General features: G+C 30.8%; 1 protein-coding gene and 1 pseudogene across 5 annotated transcripts in view; both read left to right on the top strand.

The window, feature by feature from the left end:
• LOC103504481 (uncharacterized) overlaps positions 1–20360 on the top strand; it is an 86585-nt gene that overhangs the window by 35614 nt on the left and 30611 nt on the right. The gene's annotated exons all lie outside the window — the stretch shown is intronic.
• Positions 7009–8771, top strand: LOC107991271 (probable disease resistance protein At4g27220; annotated as a pseudogene).

Below are 20360 nucleotides of genomic sequence, written 5' to 3' on the forward strand. Positions count from 1 at the left end.
AGAAAAAAGTTTTATCCCTTTTCTGACTCTGATGTTGCAGACATGTTGGAGAAATTGATAAAGAAGCAACTTATTCTATTGCCATAATGTAAACAACCAAAGCAAGCAGAAAAAGTAGATGATCCTAACTACTACAAATATCATCGGTTAATTAGTCACCCTATTGAAAAGTGCTTCGTGTTGAAGGAAATAATTCTAAAGTTGGCTCGTGAAAATAAGATTGAGTTGGATATTGATGAAGTAGCTCAAATGAATCATGTTGCAGTCAAGATGACTTCAAGTGTTCTGCCATCAATGTTGCTTTATGATCAAAAGAAAAGTTCAATTTGGGACTTTCGAACCTATACTTGTTCGATTCCAATAATAGATCATGACAACAAACTCTCAAAACAAAGAAGAGTCTATTGAGGATGATGGCAAAGAATGGATAGTCGTGCCTCGTCAAAAAGGGAGACAAACAAATTCCATTTAAACAAAGTCGCACTTTCACCAAAAGTATGCAAAAGGAATCATCTCCCATATAAATAAAGGAAAAAGGAGCAAGATCAAGATGTGGAAGCCTAAGCCTATCAAAGGAAAAGACGTGGACTTCCTCCAACTTCGATAGTCAATAACTTTGGCTGAATTCCTCCCAAAAAACTTCCTTGAGGATCATCCTAAAGAAATATTAGAAGTCACTGCATGTCATACTGTCAGCATAGTAGAAGTCTATGTCCTTTTCCTCTTATCCTTTAAAAAAAAAAAAAAAACAAAACAAAACACTTAAATATATAAAAATAATATATAATTAATTTTCATTTCCTTTTTGCTTTATTTTCTTTTTCTTTTTCTTTTTCTTTCTTTTATAAAAAAAAATCATCCAAAGAGAATCTTGGGTTTACATAGAAAGTGCCAAGTACACTTTATCTTGACGCTTAAAAACTGTCAAGAAAAAAACTCTTTTATTATTAACATTGGATTACTTGACGCATCTAAAAGCGTTAAGTAAACAAATACTTGACAGGTAAAAAGCATCAAGGCCAATCTTGTAGTAGTGATTTAAAGTTTGGAGGTTGCAAGATGTTTGCAAGATGCATAAAACAGTAGCTAAAAACTACCTAAACATGTACAAAAGCACCCTAAATCACATAAGCGCATGTATTTAATTCATATGATACTAAGCATTTGAACTTAAGAAGCTACAAGATGCCTACGAGATGTTTGCGAGATGGAAAAAAGATAACAAAAAACTTGCTAATAAGTTTGAAACAACTCTAAATCAACTTGAAACAATTAAAAACTAGATTGGGTTTATAGATTTAAGATTTAAATATTCCACCAAGAGAGAAGGACAAAAAAAAAAAAAAAAAAGGTATATATCACAATTCGGAGAAAAAAATAACAAAAAACCTAAAAGCTTACTAAATAGCATGAGAACTTGATCAAGATTAGCTAAATATTCTATGGAATGGCAAGAGAAATTGAGAGAAATGGAGTTTGAAAGAGGTTAGAGAGATTGAGAGGTTAGATGGGTTCACAGATGAATCTGTTTTTTTTTTTTTTTTTTTTTTTTTTACATTATGTTTTTTGTTAAGGAGAAGGGAAATTTCATTAAGAGCAAACTTGACTTTTCACCTTCATTTTGTTCTAAAACTCTACTTTTTTCAAACTGAATCTTAAAATCATCAACCTACTCCAAAATTTGCCTATTTTTGGCAATTTTCCAAATTTTCTTAGGGATTTGATATTTGGGGGCTGAAAATCGTAGAGAGGGGCAGCCACTTTGAGGGTTTTTTTTTTTTTTTTTATTCTTCTTAAGTTATATTAAGGGATCTTTTTAAAAATATAAAAAAGCGACAAAGTATTTACACTGTATAGAACACTTCCGAAAATAGAAAAAGCCCAGAGGCCCACCTTGTAAAATACCAAAAATATCCTGTCAACTACACCGTCAACAACGCACGCTTAATATATTTGTGATCGTTTAGATATTTGCGATCGTTTTGATTTGTCTATTGTTTGGTACACGATCGTTTAGATATGACTACAATTTATTTTTCAATTCTATCGTTTAATTTTGTTACACGATCGTTTAATTTGGTTACGTTTAAATTTGGTTATACGATCGTTTAGATTTAATCGTTTAGATTTGGATTTGGCTATTGTTTGGTACACGATCATTTAGATATGTGACTACAATTTATTTTTTCAATTCTATCCTTTAATTTTGTTACACGATTGTTTAATTTGGTTACATTTAAATTTGGTTACACGATCGTTTAAATTTGGGGACCCAAATCTAAACGATTTTTTTTCAAAACTTGGAACACGATCGTTTAGATTTGGCTAAACAATTTTTTAAAATTCTTTTACTACACGATCATTTATTTTTTTATACGATCGTTTAGATTTGTTTACACGATCATTTATATTTGTCTATACGATCGTTTAGATTTGGCTAAACGATTTTTTTAAATTCTTTTGCTACACGATCGTTTATTTTTTTATACAATCGTTTAGATTTGTCTACACGATCGTTTAGATTTGGCTAAATGATTTTTTTAATTCTTTTGGTATACGATTGTTTTATTTGTCTGACGATGATTTTTTTTTACACGATCGTTTACATTTGGCTACTCCAATATGAATGATTTTTTTTTCAAAAATTTTTATACACGATTTTTTAGATTTTTTATTTTTTTGTACACGGTCGTTTAGATTTGGTTATTCAAATTCAAAGAAACCACAACGAAAAAAAAAAAGAAAGAAAGACGATGGAAATATTGAACGATGTAAAAAAGAATCAGAAAAGAAGAAAAACGAAGAAAATATTAAACAATGTAAAAAAGAATCAAAAAAGAAAAAAAGGAATTGAAAGAAATCACAAAATCAGGAAAAAAAAAAGATGATGGAAAGAAATCGTAGCAAAGAAAATGAAGAAAAGAAGAAAGATGATGGAAAGATTTAACGACGTAAAAAAAGAATTGAAAAATGAGAAAGATTATGGAAAGAAATCACAAAAAAAAAAAAAAAAAAAGAGCGAAAAGAAGAAAGACGATCAAAGAAATCGCAGGAGGAAGAATATGAAAGAAATCGCAAGAGGAAGAAAACGATTTCATCTCGAGGAAGAGAAAAAGATGGAAGGACAAACCTGAAATATTTAAAAAATGGTTAACTTTATGGACTTTATTACACGGGCTGTACATAGTTTGGTATTTTGTTACATATATGTAAGTTTCTCTTATATTAATTTAAGGCTGCTGGATAAAAAAAAAAAAATTCTTATACTTGACATGAAAAGAAATATCAGTTAAAAGTGAATATTACTCTGGATATTTTTAACGTGTCAAGTAAATATTAACTACACTTGATATTTATGGAACATCATGTAATAACTAACATAAAAAAGTTTACAAATGTCCATGGAATCTTTGATATTTTAACAATTTGTTATACATTTTTTCTTGGAGCGTTAGTAAAAATAACAAAAAAATTTATGATAATAAGACCCATGTCACTACATTTCTAAATTGCAAAAATAAAAAATTTAAAAGAGGATAACCTTTTGGTAATGCTTTGATAGCTATTTAATATATCTAATTACTTGTCATCTTTGTTATATTTGCAATATACAAAAATTAGGTGTTATGGATTACATATTACTAAGATTGATAGAGTAAGAAGAAAAGAAGACTATGTCATATCAAAAAACTTTGAAGGTTATCAATTTGGGAACACCAGAAGAAGTGAAAGAAGTGTGAATTGACACTTTAGCTCCAGAGTAGATCAATCAGATCTGGTGATCCTGCTACATGAGTTCCAAGATATTTTGCATGGTCCCATTGAAATATGCCTGGTTTTGATATAGAGATTTGTGACATATCGATCACCATTTAAACTAGAATGTAAACCTCTACGACAAAAGCTTCGCAAGTTGAGCTAAAGGTATCAAACTACTATCGATTCATTTTGGTAGCCCTAGACTATTTCAAGAAGTGGGTGGAGGTTGCTTCATACAAGAGTGTCACCAAGAAGGCCACTGTCAATGGACAAAACCTGAATAACAAATTAATGGAGGAGTTGTGTAGTTAGTTCAAGCTTAAACATTCTAATTCCACTCCTTATTACCCTAAGATGAATGGGGTAGTAGAAGCATCAAACAAAAAATATAAAAAAAATTCTCGAGAAAATATCTATCACTTATAAAGATTCACATGAAATGCTGCCTTTCACATTGCATGGGCATAGAATATCAGTTAACACATAACAAGGGCAATCCCTTTTTCACTGGTGTATGGTTTTGAAGTAGTTTTACTTATTGAAGTTGAGGTGACATCCCTTAGGGTAATCCAAGAGGTAGAACTAGATGAAGCAAAGTGGGCTCAAGTAAGAAATGAGCAATTGAATTTCATAGAATAAAAGAGACTGACTGCTCTATGTAAAGGACAGAGTTGTACAAAAATAAAATTGCACGAGTATATGACAAGAAAGTTTGACACTGTCATTTTCAAAAAGGGAGTTTTAGTGTTTAAAAGGATCCTACCTTTTCAAAAGGATCATAGAGGAAAATAAACTTCTAATTAAGAGGGATCGTATGTAGTAAAAAGAGCTTTCTCAGGAGGAGCTTTGATATGGATGAAGATGACTTGCCTAACTCGTTAAGCGTGGAGTGACTATGTGAAGAAATACTATGCATAGAGTGACGATTAGCTCTTGATCCTAGCATTGTCTCGTCAAGTCACTAATATTTTAAAAATTTGAGCTTGTACTTGAGGTTTTGGAACTCATGAACGTTATTGGGCTATTACGCATGTTTTATTTTTTTTTCTTTCTCGAGAAAAGTAGACAATGATTTAATTTTTTTATACATAATTAACATGTTCATGCATACATGGCTTTTCACATTGTCTGCATTGTCTGCATTTCTATAGGTGACATGATATATATTATTGATATGATAATTTAATATATGACATCTAGCTTGATTATTTATTTCAATTGTCATGAGGCACTTGTTTTATCCCTGGCTTTAACACCATGTTGCTGCAATGACACTTGTTTTATCCCTGGCCTCCAGCTTATTTATTTCGTTCTCATGAGGTGCTTGTTTTATCCATAGCCCTTGACACCATGTTGCTGAGATGACGCTTGTTTTATCCTTGGCCTCCAGCTTATTTATTCTTTTGTCATGAGGCGCTTGTTTTATCCCTGGCCCTTGACACCATGTCGCTACGATGACGCTTGTTTTATCACTGGCCTCCAGCTTATTTATTCTTTTGTCATGAGGCGCTTGTTTTATCCCTGGCCTTGACACCATGTCGCTACGATGACGCTTGTTTTATCACTGGCCTCCAGCTTATTTATTCTTTTGTCATGAGGCGCTTGTTTTATCCCTGGCCTTGACACCATGTCGCTACGATGACGCTTGTTTTATCACTAGCCTCCAGCTTATTTATTCTTTTGTCATGAGGCGCTTGTTTTATCCCTGGCCTTGACACCATGTCGCTACGATGACACTTGTTTTATCCCTGACCTCCAGCTTATTTATTCCTTTGTCATGAGACATTTGTTTTATCCTTGACCCTTGATACCATGTCGCTGTGATGACGCTTGATTTATCTCTGGCCCTTGACACCATGTTGCTACGAGGATGCTTGTTTTATCCCTGGCCTCCACCTTATTTATTTCGTTTGTCATGAGGCGCTTGTTTTATCCTTGGCCCTTGACACCATGTCGCTGTGATGGCGCTTCTTTTATCCCTGTCCTCCAGCTTATTCATTCTTTTGTCATGAGGCGCTTGTTTTATCATTGGCGCCTGAAACAGTTAATTTATTTAAAATATCTTAGTTTGATGAGTTAGTGGCTACACCTTCGTCCACCTTCTAATTCTATAAGGATGCACGAAGGGGGACATGTTGTAGCCACCTAATTTTATCCTACAGTTTTTTATTCTTTAAAATATTAATTGTAGCAATGATAAGATATTTTATTCATTTATTTTGTTCAAAAAAGAAAAAAGTAAAATCTTTTTGTAATAATATGAAATCTTATGTTTTTTTAATCTTTTTATTAAAATGGAAAATAAAGTCATTAATGAGAATATCTATTATTTAAAAAAATTTCAAATCATTTTTGACTTATCACTTTAGGAAAAAAGCAAATTAATTTATTTATACAAAATCTCTTTTGATTTATCATATTAGAAAAAGCAAAATAATTTATTTTATACAAAATTCTTTTAATACCATATTTGATTTGTCTTTATCACTTTAGGAAAAAACAAAAAATTTATTTTGGACAAAATCTTTCAATATCATATTTTTGCTATTTTAGAAGAAAGAAAATTAATAAAATTACATAATATCTAATTTGATTTTAAACTTATTAAATTTTCCTAATTTGTGGAACACCCCGAATCTATAAATAGGTCGTTTATCATTTGGAAAATGGGGAGAAGGAATTGTTTTAGAGAAATTCTATGAAGAAAAAAGAAAGCATATTAGAAAGAATCTCTACGAGAGAAAACAATTTTTTGATTGCTTAGAGAATCTGTGTAAAAATTATTTTGATGATACATATTTCTCTACAAAAGGTGGGTTATTACTTATTTTCGTTTTTTTATGTGTTATTTTCATTTTTATCTATTTACTTGTCTCTTTTTTTCTTATCCTAAATCTAATCCCATAGAGGAAAAACCTTAGTTGAGGTTACATTAGGTAGGAATTTATTCCCAAGGATTCGCAATGTTTGTTCTTTTTTTAAAATTTGTTAAGATTGTATCAAATTCAAACAAAATAATTGATATATTTTAATTTTAAATTTAAAAAGAAGTAATGGAAAAAAAAAAAAAAAAAGATACTCTTTTTACATTTTCTTTTTTAAAATTTAGAAAGAAACATTATTAGATAGACAAATACTTTTCCGGTGGGGAGAGAGTTTTATCAATTTCGGCCATCATCACTACTTTTCTTCCATCGACTCCTCAACTAATAATTTTGGTCTTCCCCATTATTATCTTCTTCTTCTTCTTCCATATCAACATCTTCTTATTTCTTCGTTCAGGTCAAATATTTCATCCCTCACCATTTTTACATTTTCCATCTAATCATTTCAATACTTATAAACTGGATAATTTGTGTAGATTTTTTTTTTTACATAGTTTTTACTTGGTGATCGGTATGTGTTCACTCCTACTTTTCTGTTAGTCAAAATCTTCAAAATTATTACAGTTCATTCCTTCTGGGTTTTTAGCTCTTCAAATATTTTTGTAGGTTTTGATCCTTTTCAAGATCAAGAACAAAGGATAATAATGGACATCCTTATTTCTGTCATTGCAAAAATTGCTGAATACGTTGGACGCCAACTTGGTTATTTATTTTTCATTCGTTCCAACTTTCAAAAACTTAAGACTCAAGTAGAAAAGCTGAAGATTACAAAAGAATTTGTGAAACACAAGATCCATGCTGCAAGAAGAAATGCTGAAGACATAAAACCTGCCGTTGAGGAATGGTTGAAAAAGGTTGATGACTTTGTTCGAGAATCTGACGAGTATTAGCCAACGAAGGTGGACATGGTAGACTCTGTTCCACCTATTTGGTCCAACGACACAAGTTAAGTAGAAAAGCAAGCAAAATGGTAGATGAGGTTCTTGAGATGAAAAATGAGGGGGAAAGTTTTGATACGGTATCCTATAAAAGTGTTATCCCATCGGTTGATTGTTCACCGTCAAAAGTACCTGACTTTCTTGACTTTTGAGTCAATTGTGGAACAAATCATGGATGCATTCTCTGATGATAATATTCATAGGATTGGAGTGTACGAGATGGGGGGTGTTTGCAAAACAATGCTAGTGAAGGAAATTTTAAGAAAAATTGTGTAGAGTAAGAAGCCTTATGATGAGGTGGTACCATCCACGATCAGCCAAACACCAGATTTTAAAAGTATTCAAGGACAACTAGCTGACAAGCTAGGTTTGAAATTCGAACAAGAAACAATAGAAGGAAGGGCTCGTATTTTACGAAAGAGGTTGAAGATGGAGAGAAGTATCCTAGTTGTCTTGGATGATGTCTAGGAGTATATTGATTTGGAAACAATAGGAATTCCAGGTGTTGAAGATCATACGGGATGCAAGATCTTGCTTACCTCTACGAATAAACATTTGATCTCAAATCAAATGTGCACAAATAAAATTTTTGAGATAAAAGTTTTAGGAGAGGATGAGTCATGGAATTTATTTAAGGCAATGGCAGGTGAAATTGTGGAAGCAAGTGATTTGAACCCTATAGCCATTCAAATTGTTAGAGAATGTGCATGTTTGCCTATTGCTATTACTACTGTTGCTAAGGCATTACGAAATAAACCTTCTGACATTTGGATTGATGCCTTAGATCAACTTAAAAGTGTTGATGTGGGTATGGCAAACATTGGACAAATGGACAAGAAAGTGTATTTGTCACTAAAATTGAGTTACGATGGCTTGGGATATGAAGAGGTAAATTATTATTCTTGTTATGCAGCATGTTTCCAGAAGACTTTAGCATTAACATGGAAGAGTTGCATGTTTATGCAATGCGCATATGGGTTTCTTACATGGTGTTGATACTGTGGTAAAAGGACGACGTAGGATTAAAAAATTGGTTGATGATCTTATATCTTCTTCTTTGCTTCAACAATATTCTGAGTATGGGTGCAATTATGTGAAAATGCATGATATGGTTCGTGATGTAGCCCTATTAATTGCATCTAAGAATGATCACATACGTACATTGAGCTATGTGAAAAGATGGAATGAAGAAAGGGAAGAAGAGAGACTATCGAGTAATCATACTATAGTGTCCATTCATGGTTTAAATTATCCTCTTTCGAAGTTAATGTTACCCAAAGTTCAATTATTAAGGTTAGATGGACAATTAAGATTAGAGGGACAATGGTTGAATAATAAATATGTGTCGGTGGTAGAAACATTTTTTGAAGAAATGCAAGAGCTCAATGGTTTAGAATTAAAAATGGTGAAAATATCCTTATCGCCACCATCTCCTTACACCTTTGCAAACATTAGATTACTATGTTTACATGAGTGTGAATTAGGGAGCATTGATATGATTGGTGAACTAAAAAAGCTTGAAGTTCTTGATTTTAGTGAATCTAACATCACCCAAATTCCTTCGACCATGAGCCAATTGACCAAGCTGAAAGTGTTAAATTTATCTTCTTGTTACGCCCTTAAAATAATTCCACCAAATATTCTTTCAAAGTTGACAAAACTGGAAGAATTAAGTCTGGAAACTTTTGATAGATGGGAAGGAGAAAAATGTGAAGGAAGGAAAAATGCTAGCCTTTCTGAGCTCCGGTACTTACCACACCTTTATGCTTTAAAATTAACCATTCAAGGCAAAGAGATTACGCCCAAAGACTTGTTTTCAAGAGAGTTAAATCTTGAAAATTCAACATTGTTATTGGTTTTCGGATAGGAAGAATATATTATTCTGAAAATAAGACAAACTCCACAGGAATCAAGATGGAATCAGGAAGGAGCTTGGATGATTGGATAAAAAATCTGTTAAAGAGAGATCAGAAAAAGTGCATTTGGAAGGATCAATTTGTTGGAAGGTTCTCCATTCAGAATTGGTAAATAAAAATGACTTTGTACATCTGAAGTATCTGGACCTTTATGATAATTCAAAATTTCAACATTTTGTCCATGAAAATAAAAAGCCATTGCAAAAATGCTTATCCAAATTGGAGTACTTAATTCTAAGGAACTCGGAAAATTTGGAGAGCATAATTCATGGTTATCATGGCGAATCTACTTTCAACAATTTGAAGAATGTAATCATACGGAATTGCAATAAATTAAAAACTCTCTTTTTTAACTGCACGTTGGATGACATTTTGAACCTAGAGGAAATTGTAATTAATTTTTGTGAGAAAATAGAAGTGACGATCATTGTGAAGGAAAATGAGGAGACAACCAACCACATTGAGTTAACTCATTTAAAGTACTTGTATCTAATCAGTTTACCACAACTTCATAAATTTTGGAGAAATGTGGACAATTAACCGTGGAAACAAGCACAAGCAATACCATCCGCATTGGTGAATCCCTTTTCAGTGAAGAGGTAATCGACACATTTTTCTATGTTTCTATATACATGTCTAAATTTAAGTACTTTTTTGTTCTTTTTATTGTTCCATCACAAGTTCCTTCTAACCTTTGTGGTTAGTAATGATATACAGGATCAAATTCTATCCTTATTTGTTTTAGAAGGCTCTTCTCTCAATGTAAACTACTGAAGTATATATAAATGCGTGCTAGGTGATGTTCCAGGTGATGTTCCATGAAAATTAAAAGAAGTTTATTAGATTTTTCCTATCCAGGGAAGCTCATTTGAAGTAATCATGATTTTACACAATTTGTTATGGTAATTTTAAAACATTATATACATTATATGTTGTTAATTGATGATATATGGTTAATTACGTTGTCTCAAAATTTGTAGATATCGCTTCCTAATTTGGAGAAGTTAAAAATTTGTAGTGGGAAGAATTTGAAAGATGATATGGAGCAATAACTCATTCCTAATTTCTTTTCCAAACTCAAGGAAGTAGACATTGATTCATGCAACGGTCTTCGAAAAGTATTGTTTTCTTCAAATATGATGAGCATTCTTACTTGCCTTAAAATCTTAAGGGTAAAAGATTGTAAATTGTTGAAAGGGATATTTGAAGTGCGAGAGCCAATTAGTGTAGTTGAAGCGAGTTCTATCGTGCTCCAAAGTTTGAGTACGTTGATTTTATACAATCTTCCAAACCTGAAGTACGTACGGAGCAAAAAATAATCCTTGTGAACTTCGGAGTTTTGTAAATATGAAAAGTTTGTCGATTGATAAATGTTTGAGACTTAAAAGAGAATATTCAGTCAAAGCATAGATATCAAACAATTGATGAATGTTATTAAGAAGGAAGAGTCAGCAGATCATAATATGTTGGAATCAAAGCAATGGGAGACTTCTTCTTCTAAGGTACATATATATTCTACAACACAAGAAGTTTATTCAATTTAATTTTCAGAAAATAAATTATTGTCATCAAGATCTTAGTTGAACAGAATTGGTTCGGTTGGTTGTATTTATATATATGTGTGTGTCTTTGAGTTCTAAAGAAAACAAATTGCTGTCACCAATATGTCAGAATAATTTTTTAAATCACTTTATTACTTCTTGTTTATTTTGTTCATCAACAGAGTCCTAGGAAAAATATTGTTATTCGAGGTAAATTATTTATGTGAAAAAAGAATATAAGCAACATAGACTTTTTAAGTTTAAGATATTTATCAATAGAAATAAATTAATTAAGTGGAAAATTATCTACTAATTATTACCATCAATTATTTAATTTTAGTTAGTCAGAGTTCAATTAATTTTATTTCAAACAACAATATATTTTTATAGGCAGTATACAAAAATGAAGGTAAGGAAAAGAAGACAAAAAATAAAATGATATATTAATAAGAATTAATATTAGTAGATGTTTAAAATTATGATATGCATGTTAAACATAAATTAGAATGATCTGATTAAAGTTAATCTGAATCAATAGAGTTTTTTAATTATATTAAATATAGTGAGTAATCAATTAATTGAATTTTTTTAGTACCAAATTAATTGAACTTATGAATTTTAACTAATTAAATATATTTAAGATACCTTTTGCTGATTAATTACTAATTTTTGTGGATACATAAGTTATTGCATTCATTTAATAAATTTTGATTAGGTTGGAGTTCTACGGTTGGAAGATGGTTCTAAGTTGTTTCGCAATCCTAAAAGTTTGAAGCTATGGTTATGTTGAGTTTAACTCAACTCATTTGCCAATGGAAATATTAGAAATCTTATACCGACTTAAAGACTTTGAATTGGAAGGAGCATTTATTGAAGAAATTTTCCCCAGCAATATACTGATTTCAAGCTCTATGGATTTACAGAGTTTGACTCTATATAAACTACCCAAGCTTATGCTCACAAAATAATATTACCTCAGTTCTTCAACATTTGACTGATGTATCAATTTCTGAATGTGGTGGATTGAGTAGTTTAGTGTCATCATTGGTGTGTTTTACAAAATTGAAACATCTTCATGTGAATAAATGTCATAGACTAACCCATTTGCTGAATCCTTTGGTGGCTACAACGCTTGTGCAACTTGAAGGTTTGACAGTAGAAGAATGCAAAAGGATGAGTAGTGTAATCGAGGAAGGATCAACCGAAGAAGATGGAAATGATGAAATTGTTGTATTCAACAACCTACAACATTTAAGCATTACTTCTTGTTCCAACATAATAAGCTTTTATCGTGGGAGATGCATCATTAAATTCCCATGTTTGAAACAAGTATACATTAACAGGTGTTCTGAAATGAAGGTATTTTCATTTGGATTAATCGTAAGCATGCCTCATTTGAAATATGAAGATGTTTATTTATTTAACAATCATGGTGATAAATGGTGTCATCCGAAACATTCCAAAGAGATGATGGTGAAAGATGACATGAATGTGATCATTAGAGAAGCTTGGAATGACATCTATGATACAGACATTTCATATTTGTTTGGAGAACAGGTTAGTGTATTTAATTACTTTTTCATGTCTAGCAATTTTAATTAATCTAATCTATATTATTTGTGTGTTGGGTTATGAACTTTAATGAATTTATTTAATTAATGCAGGATTTGGAGGAAAACCAATATGAACATTCTTCTTCTCCTTCGGACAATAATGTTGAGGAATAAAATAACAAGTTATATTGATATTCTATATCATTTGATCCATAAATGAAGGTCAGAGCACTTAATTGAAACTAAATACGACAAAAATTTCGTGCTTTGAATTTTGAATTTTTAGTGATAAACAAAACTGAAACCTATTACAGGAATGATCTTTAAAGACCCAGAGGCAAATGTGTGTTACCAAAAAACAAAAACAAAATAATAATAAATAAATAAAAGGTTTCCCATATTTAATTTATACCCAAAGCTAAGGTATGTCTGTGGATCCTTATCTCTAACCTTCAGAAATAACAATTTTTTTTTAAAAAAGTTAGTTTTTCTTTGTTTCAAAAAATTCAGTGGGCTAGGTTGAATGCTTTTGATCACCAAGGGCGAGTGTGTCTGGAATATGAAATCAAAATTTCTTGAAGCCTTGACCATTTTTGGATGGGTTATCTTAATGTTACATTATGATGATTATGGGAGGAGTTTGATGTTGCTTAGAGGTGGGGAACTTACTGAACAACAAGGCAATTCATCTTACGAAGGTGACGTTTGTCATTGTCAATGTAAAAACTTTGGCTCCTAGTCATGGTAATTCTCTTTCATTTACACTTAGCATCGTCACTATGTCTTGGCAAATTGATCTCTTGCCCAAATCTTCTCTACATGTCTTATCCTGTGTGGTTTGTTGAGTTTTTTCTTTAAGATATGTTGAAATCATTTGATCAATCATTTAAAAAATATGGATATGATTCTTTGTCCTATCTACACAATCTGTTTATAGTTTATGCAGGGCCACTCAGGATTTTTGGTACTGCATTATGTTGGTGGGAGTTCAATGACATTGATTAATGAATCCGGTAATTGAATTTTAGCTACTACTTCAACCAATATTATTTACAAATGAAACACTTAATCATCATAACTGCTGCATTTTGGTATTTAGATTGTTTCATGATTAGAATATCTGTTTTAATTTGCTTTGCAGAGTATGGAGGAAAAAACCAATTATATCATAATCTTTCACACATGAAGATATATAATCTTTTCAAACATATTATTTTCTAATTTAAAGAAATCTCCATAGAGTGTGAAATATGAACTGCCCTTTATGCAGAGACAAAGTGGAGATGATATTTATTGGCTGAAAGATAACAAATAAAGCTTCTTTGGAACCAGATTCAAGCTGTGTTAGATACAACTTTAGTGAGAAGAGCATCAAATGCCCAAAGAGCAAAACAAAATATTTTCTTCAATAATGATTCTATTGCTACTCTTTGGATTGCCTGCTGAATGAAACGTAACAAACGCACTTTTACGGACGCATCAAATGGTGTTGCTAAGTTGTTGGGAATTAGATATAGTTTTGCAATGTTGACTTAGCTGTTGGACCTTTTAGATCGAGACTTTTCAAACACACTACAGTCCTACTTCTATCCCTCCCTCAATTTGGGTGCTTCTATGTAATATTCTGGACTTATCTCCATGTCCCTTCATGTTTATTTTGAATATAATATCAATGTAGGAAGATATCTGACACTTGTTTGATAAAAATTTAGTTTAAAGAATACTCACTTCATCTCTGTACTTTTTTTTTTTTTTATTTCGTTATCTACTTTTTATCGATATCTTAAAAAGTCAAGTAAAACTTTGAAAATTATAATTTCAAATAACAATTAGAAAATTCAATTTCGTCTCCAAAATTTGCAATTAGTCTCATTTATCTATTGAATTCTATCTCTCTTTAAAATTCTCTGCAATTTATTTCTTCCATAAGCTTCAATTTCAAAGCCCCCTTGGTTACTTAGAATCGTAAACAATTTAATTTGAAAGCTACCAGTACTAAAAGTTTTAGTTCGGTTAATTTATTAATTTGGTGTAGAATCAAGTGAAAATTTCCCAACGTTCATGTGCTTTTCTCCAAGTGTTTTGATTTTATATGTATGTAAGAAACCCATAAAGGACCCCATGATCAATTAACAAAAATCAATGTGTTTATATGTGAGGGTTGTTGAACATTTATTTGGATGCACCATCAACATTTTGTTTTTGTTTTGTGCAGGGTTACTTGGGATTTGGAATCAATGTAACTACAGATTTTTGTTCTTCCATTGGGGTGAGAGTTAAAATTTCTGCATTTTGGTAATTAGATTGTTTCATGATTGGATGTGTCTATTTTTTGCTTTAATTTCTATGATATGAAGTAACAGTACAAATTATATCATCATCTTTAAAACATAAAGATAAAAAGTTTTAAATAGGTTAGTTTCTATTTCAATATATTGAGGTTGTATCATATCTTCTTTGACAAGTTAGTAGAGAAGTATTGGGGGGAGTGATGAGAAGAAAAATAATTTGCTCTTGTGCATTGTCGTTGTGTTGGATCTTCGTTATAAAATGAAATATTGTTTAACATATTCTTGGAATGACCTTTATTGACTATAAATTGCTAAGACTAAGAATGTGGAGCACGTATATTTCATGAATACAACAATTGTCTTCATGGTAGTTTTAGTGCTAGTTAGTACTAGTGTTTTGGATACTATTTTGAAGTTGGACGTAGAAGATGAGCTAGAAATGAGAGGGGATATGGAGTATGGCTACACAAATATGTTTAATTTGTTTTACTGAGACAACGAATTTTGATAGAGAGTTAAAAATTGGTGCATATACGTATTGTATATTTAATTCGTTTGGTTGAGAGACACCCTTTGAAAAAAAAAATATATCAAAGGTCTATTAAATGTTTTTTCGAAGGTTCTTTGACCTTAAAATCTGGTCAATTTTCCAGTGAGCCTACTAGCTTTTACATTTAAATTATAGTCTATCGTTGTATATCACTTATAATTAAAGTAAAATTTTATTATATTTGTAAATATGGTTTTGTTCATATACTATATATTAAAGGAAAATTATCAAAAGTGGCAAATTTGACAAAATATTTACAAAATATAACAAAATTTTTTATTCTATCAATAATAGACATTAATAGACACTGATATGGTTCTATAAATGACATTGACGATAGATAATGATAGAACTTTATCGGTTTTTATCGTTAATAGAATCTAAAATTTTGTTATATTTCGTAAATATTTTAGTTTATTTTATTATATTTGAAAATTTTACTATATTAAAATTATTTAAATTAAAAAAAAAACGAAATGATTACTATAGAGTTAAACCTTTTTATAGATCGTATCTAATCTAAACAAACAAAAATCGAAGATATTGAAAATTATAAATTTTAAGGAAGGAAGGAAATGATGAGTAAGAGGCACCAAATGAGGATAGAAATGTAAGAAAAATAAAAAAGTGCTAAATAATCAAGGGGAGGAAATGTATATTCATGTGATTCAAAACTTAAACTTAGTACTTCACCCCAACAACAAAAGAACAATAGTGAATATGTGGTAGGCCAATTAAATTAAAGAAATTGAGGAAAAGGGATTCTTTCAAATTTATTTAGAGGAATTGTTTCTTTTTTCCTATAAAGTTATCTTTTATGACAAAATATATTTTTTTGATTATTTTAATAAAATATAATTTTTGGCACAATCAATACCCATAATTTTTATTTCAATTTGGTATTGAGATATTTTTATGCAATATTAGTGAGATTTAAGTTTTTTTTCTAAAAAAAATATTGATCCATATATTTTAAAAGTTTATACTTTTAACCTCGACTTTTCACTAAACATTAATGTCAACTAATCAATTAAGTTGTATATTTACTATTATTATATTTAAATTTAAAATTTTATTTCATATATTATTATTTTAAATTCATCAATGGGTATTAATGTCAAAATTGAAAATGATTATTAGTAAAGAAAGAAAAAAATTGTCAAAATTCGTAAAATCGATAAAATATTTATATTTTATAGAAAAATCAACTGCAATGAATTCTTTTTTCTTTTGGAGTGGTTTTATTTTTCTTTGAGGTGCGAATAATCTTTTTTTAAAAAAATATTTATAGGTGTGGTGCAGTCTTAAAACTATTTTGCATAAGTAACTATGGTTTTTCTTGTCTTATGCAATAAAGTTTTCAGAAAAAACTGAATTGTTTCAAAATAAAATTGAAGATCAGAGAAGAAGGAGGAGAGAAGGATTACAAGTATTAGAAACCTTTTTTTAGTTATGTGAGCCCATTTCCCTTATTTGTTTTAATTAATTTAATTTGATTGAGATTTGGTTGTTAAGAACTTGACTTGGTTTAGATGTTTATTATGATATTTCACTATTTTGAGAAGGTTTGGAGTACTATATGTTCAATTTTGTTCAAATTATTATATATGGTTGCGTGATGATTGATAAAGTTGGAGTTCTTGTATGATTCTGCATTATCTATGGAAACAGGTGATATTGGCTAAATATGATCAAGATTCTTGTGGTGGTATCCCTTCAAAAAGCAAATTTAGCAGAAGCAAGGCCCCCGACACTCAATAATTAAAATTGTTGACTGGTATAACTCCAACATTAGATGGAAAATAAGGAATGGTGAAAGAACATCCTTCTGGCATGATATCTGGCACATAAACAATCCTCTGAATATACATTATCCTATATTATATTCCCTATCAAAAGAAAAAGATTGTTGTATCAAGGATATGTGGAATAGTGAGACCTTTGGCTGGAATCTTCAACCAAGAAGACCTCTTCGAAGTTGGGAAGTTGATCTATGGAATGAATTATTGTCCTCTTTTTTGGCCCCTACTGGAAATGGTGGTTGTGATTATCCTCCTTGGAATCTTAATTCAAATGGTTCTTTCTCTGTGGCATATGTGAAAAAGGCCCTTTTCTCCTTGACTTTTGTCAATGTAAATCAGATTGATCAACTGGGTTTCAAAAAACTGTGGAAGTCTTTTATCCCAAAAAAAAATGCAAATTTTTAATTTGGTCCATCATTCATGAGAGTATCAATACAGTTGATAAGCTGCAAAAAAAAGCTCCTAAAAATGAATTTCGGGCCGAATTGGTGTGTCATGTGTAGAAGAAATGAGGAAAGTAGAGATCACCTCATCATAGATTGCCAATATGCTTCATATACCTGGGACAATTTTAATATTCTCTTTAGCTGGAAGCCTCCCTGTCTTTCTGTTTCCTCTCTGTGCAAGTTGGTTTGCCAGACAAAACCAAAAGGAAAGAAAGAGATTATTTTTTTCAACTTGGTCATTACAACCATTTGGTGCATTTGGCTTGAAAGAAATAACAGAATTTTTAACAGCAAGGATAAAGTTCCCTCTGATCTTTAGGAAGACATCAAGGCCCTCTCTAGACACTGGACCAGTAGAACAAACTTTTTTAACGACTGTTCGGCTAGCTCTAATTGCTTTAAACCTTACTGCTTTTATTTGATTCTCTATTAATTATTGCTTTGTTGGGTGTGGGATTTTCTCTAGCCCTTTTTGTTATTACTCTGCGCTTCCTATACTTTTCTCCTATATTAATGAAGCTGAAATGATGAGGTTGCTAAGGGGGTGTCCACCTAGTGGAGATGTCTTGGTTCATCTACTGACCCAACCGTATCTTTTATAAAAAAAACTACTGAAGAATATAATTGCATGTTAGGTGATGTTCCAGGTAAATTAAAAGAAGTTTATTAGATTTTTCCTATCCAAGGAAGCTTATTTGAAGTAATAATTTTACACAATTTGTTATGGTAATTTTACACAATTTCTCCCATCTGCCAAAATAATGATGTGTCCACGCAATATACAACTCTTTGCCCACATGCATACATATTTTTGTCGGGAAAACAAAGATGTGTCCAGCGATAAAACTACGCCGACATATCATATCTTTGCCCACATTTTTTCTTACATTGCTAGAAAAAAGTGTCGGTAGAAACCAAAATTCTTATAGTGATATGATAACAATCAACTATGCAAATTGTTATATGATAGTCATCGTAAAATTGCCTATGATACTAATTGTTGTTTGAATATAACAATCAATGATATTGATTGTCTTTTGATTGCTCCTGGATTACTATCGACTACCTTTTAAGCTAATATTGATTGATATTTGAATTAAAAATGCACAAGAACTAGAAAACCGGAACCAAACCCTAAAAGTATATCTCACTTTCAATAAAATAATAATAAAAAAAGACAAAAATTAACCATAATGTTATTTATGTAATTTAATAAAAGAAAGGTAATTTAATAATTTTAGTTTAAAAATTAAAAAAACAAACCAACAAACAAAACATATCTCAAAAAATAAATAAAAACAAAAACAAAAGGCACACTCTTATTAAGCAAGTTGCCCCACCATTGAGATATATTTTCCCATAAGAAAAAATACGAAAAGGAAAGAAATCGAAGTGAAATGGAGTAGGAGAAGTTAAATTTGGAATTTTGAAAGATAGATTAAAGTGACTATTTAATTTTCTTTCTTTCACTCATTAATTTTACACATAAGTATGGTCTTAATATACCAAAATTACGATTAAATATCTCTGCCAAAAACTTATAGGATGTGTGTGAGGGAGGAAAAGAGTTATGGGGGAAAAGAATTATAATAATCTTAGAATAAAATGATAATCCTAATGTTATGATAATATGTGTTTGGAGAAAATGTTGTTATTGGTAGTGTTATAATAATGTCTTTGGGAAACAAATATGAATGGTAGTGTTATGATAGTATGTGTTTGGGGGAGGGATTATAATAGTAGTGCATGTTACAATAATATGTATTTAGGGAAGAGTTATGATTGTAGTAATTTAAAAAACAATAATCGAATTTGAATTGGGTTATTTGGGTAGAGTAATGTAGAGCTGTAAGAAAGAAAAAGAGAGAAGAAGATAGAGTTATTTGGAGATTATGATAACCCTAATATCCATTTATCATAACCCATGGGCCAAACACGGTTTGGCCTAATTTCCTAACCATTTTTTTTCCTTAAAACCCTAGCTACCCTAAACATACCAATAAGTTTTAAGTTGAAAACATAAGACGAAGACCGCACCCTTTGTGTTAATGTATCAATTTCATACCAATTATATGTTCTATATAATGAAGAAGATGGATAACTTATCACATATTACTTTGCTAATTAAGATGGGTAACGTATCACATATTACTTTTACTTTTATTCTTCCTTTGATAACTCCAAACAATACACTTTTGCAATGTTCAAGTATTCCATCAATTCTTTTTTTCTTTCAAAGGTGTGCAACGTGAGGACTTTCCATCCCAAGTGGTCATTCTATTCTTCATTTCAATAATTTTGACATTGTTGAAATTCCTAGGAGCATAAGCGAATTGACCCAGCTAAAAATGTTTAATTTATCTTCTTGTTATCAACTCTAAGACATTCCACCAAATGCTCTTTCAAAGTTAAAGAAACTAGAGGAATTAAATCGGTAAACTTTTGATATATGGGAAAGAGAAAAGGGGATATATGGAGGTTGCAGGGGAAATTCTAATCTTTTCGTGTTTCAGCAATTGTCTCATACCTTTTTGCTTCAAATTTAACCATTCAAGATGAAGAGATTATGCCAAACCTCTTGTTTTCAAGAGAGTTTTAACTCAGAAAAGGTCAACATTATTGCTATTGCTTGGATGATTGGATTAATAAACGTTATTAAGAAGGTGAGTAAGTGTTTGT

The sequence above is a fragment of the Cucumis melo genome, chromosome 5 (assembly GCF_025177605.1).
Source record: "Cucumis melo cultivar AY chromosome 5, USDA_Cmelo_AY_1.0, whole genome shotgun sequence".
Classification (NCBI taxonomy): Eukaryota; Viridiplantae; Streptophyta; class Magnoliopsida; order Cucurbitales; family Cucurbitaceae; genus Cucumis; species Cucumis melo.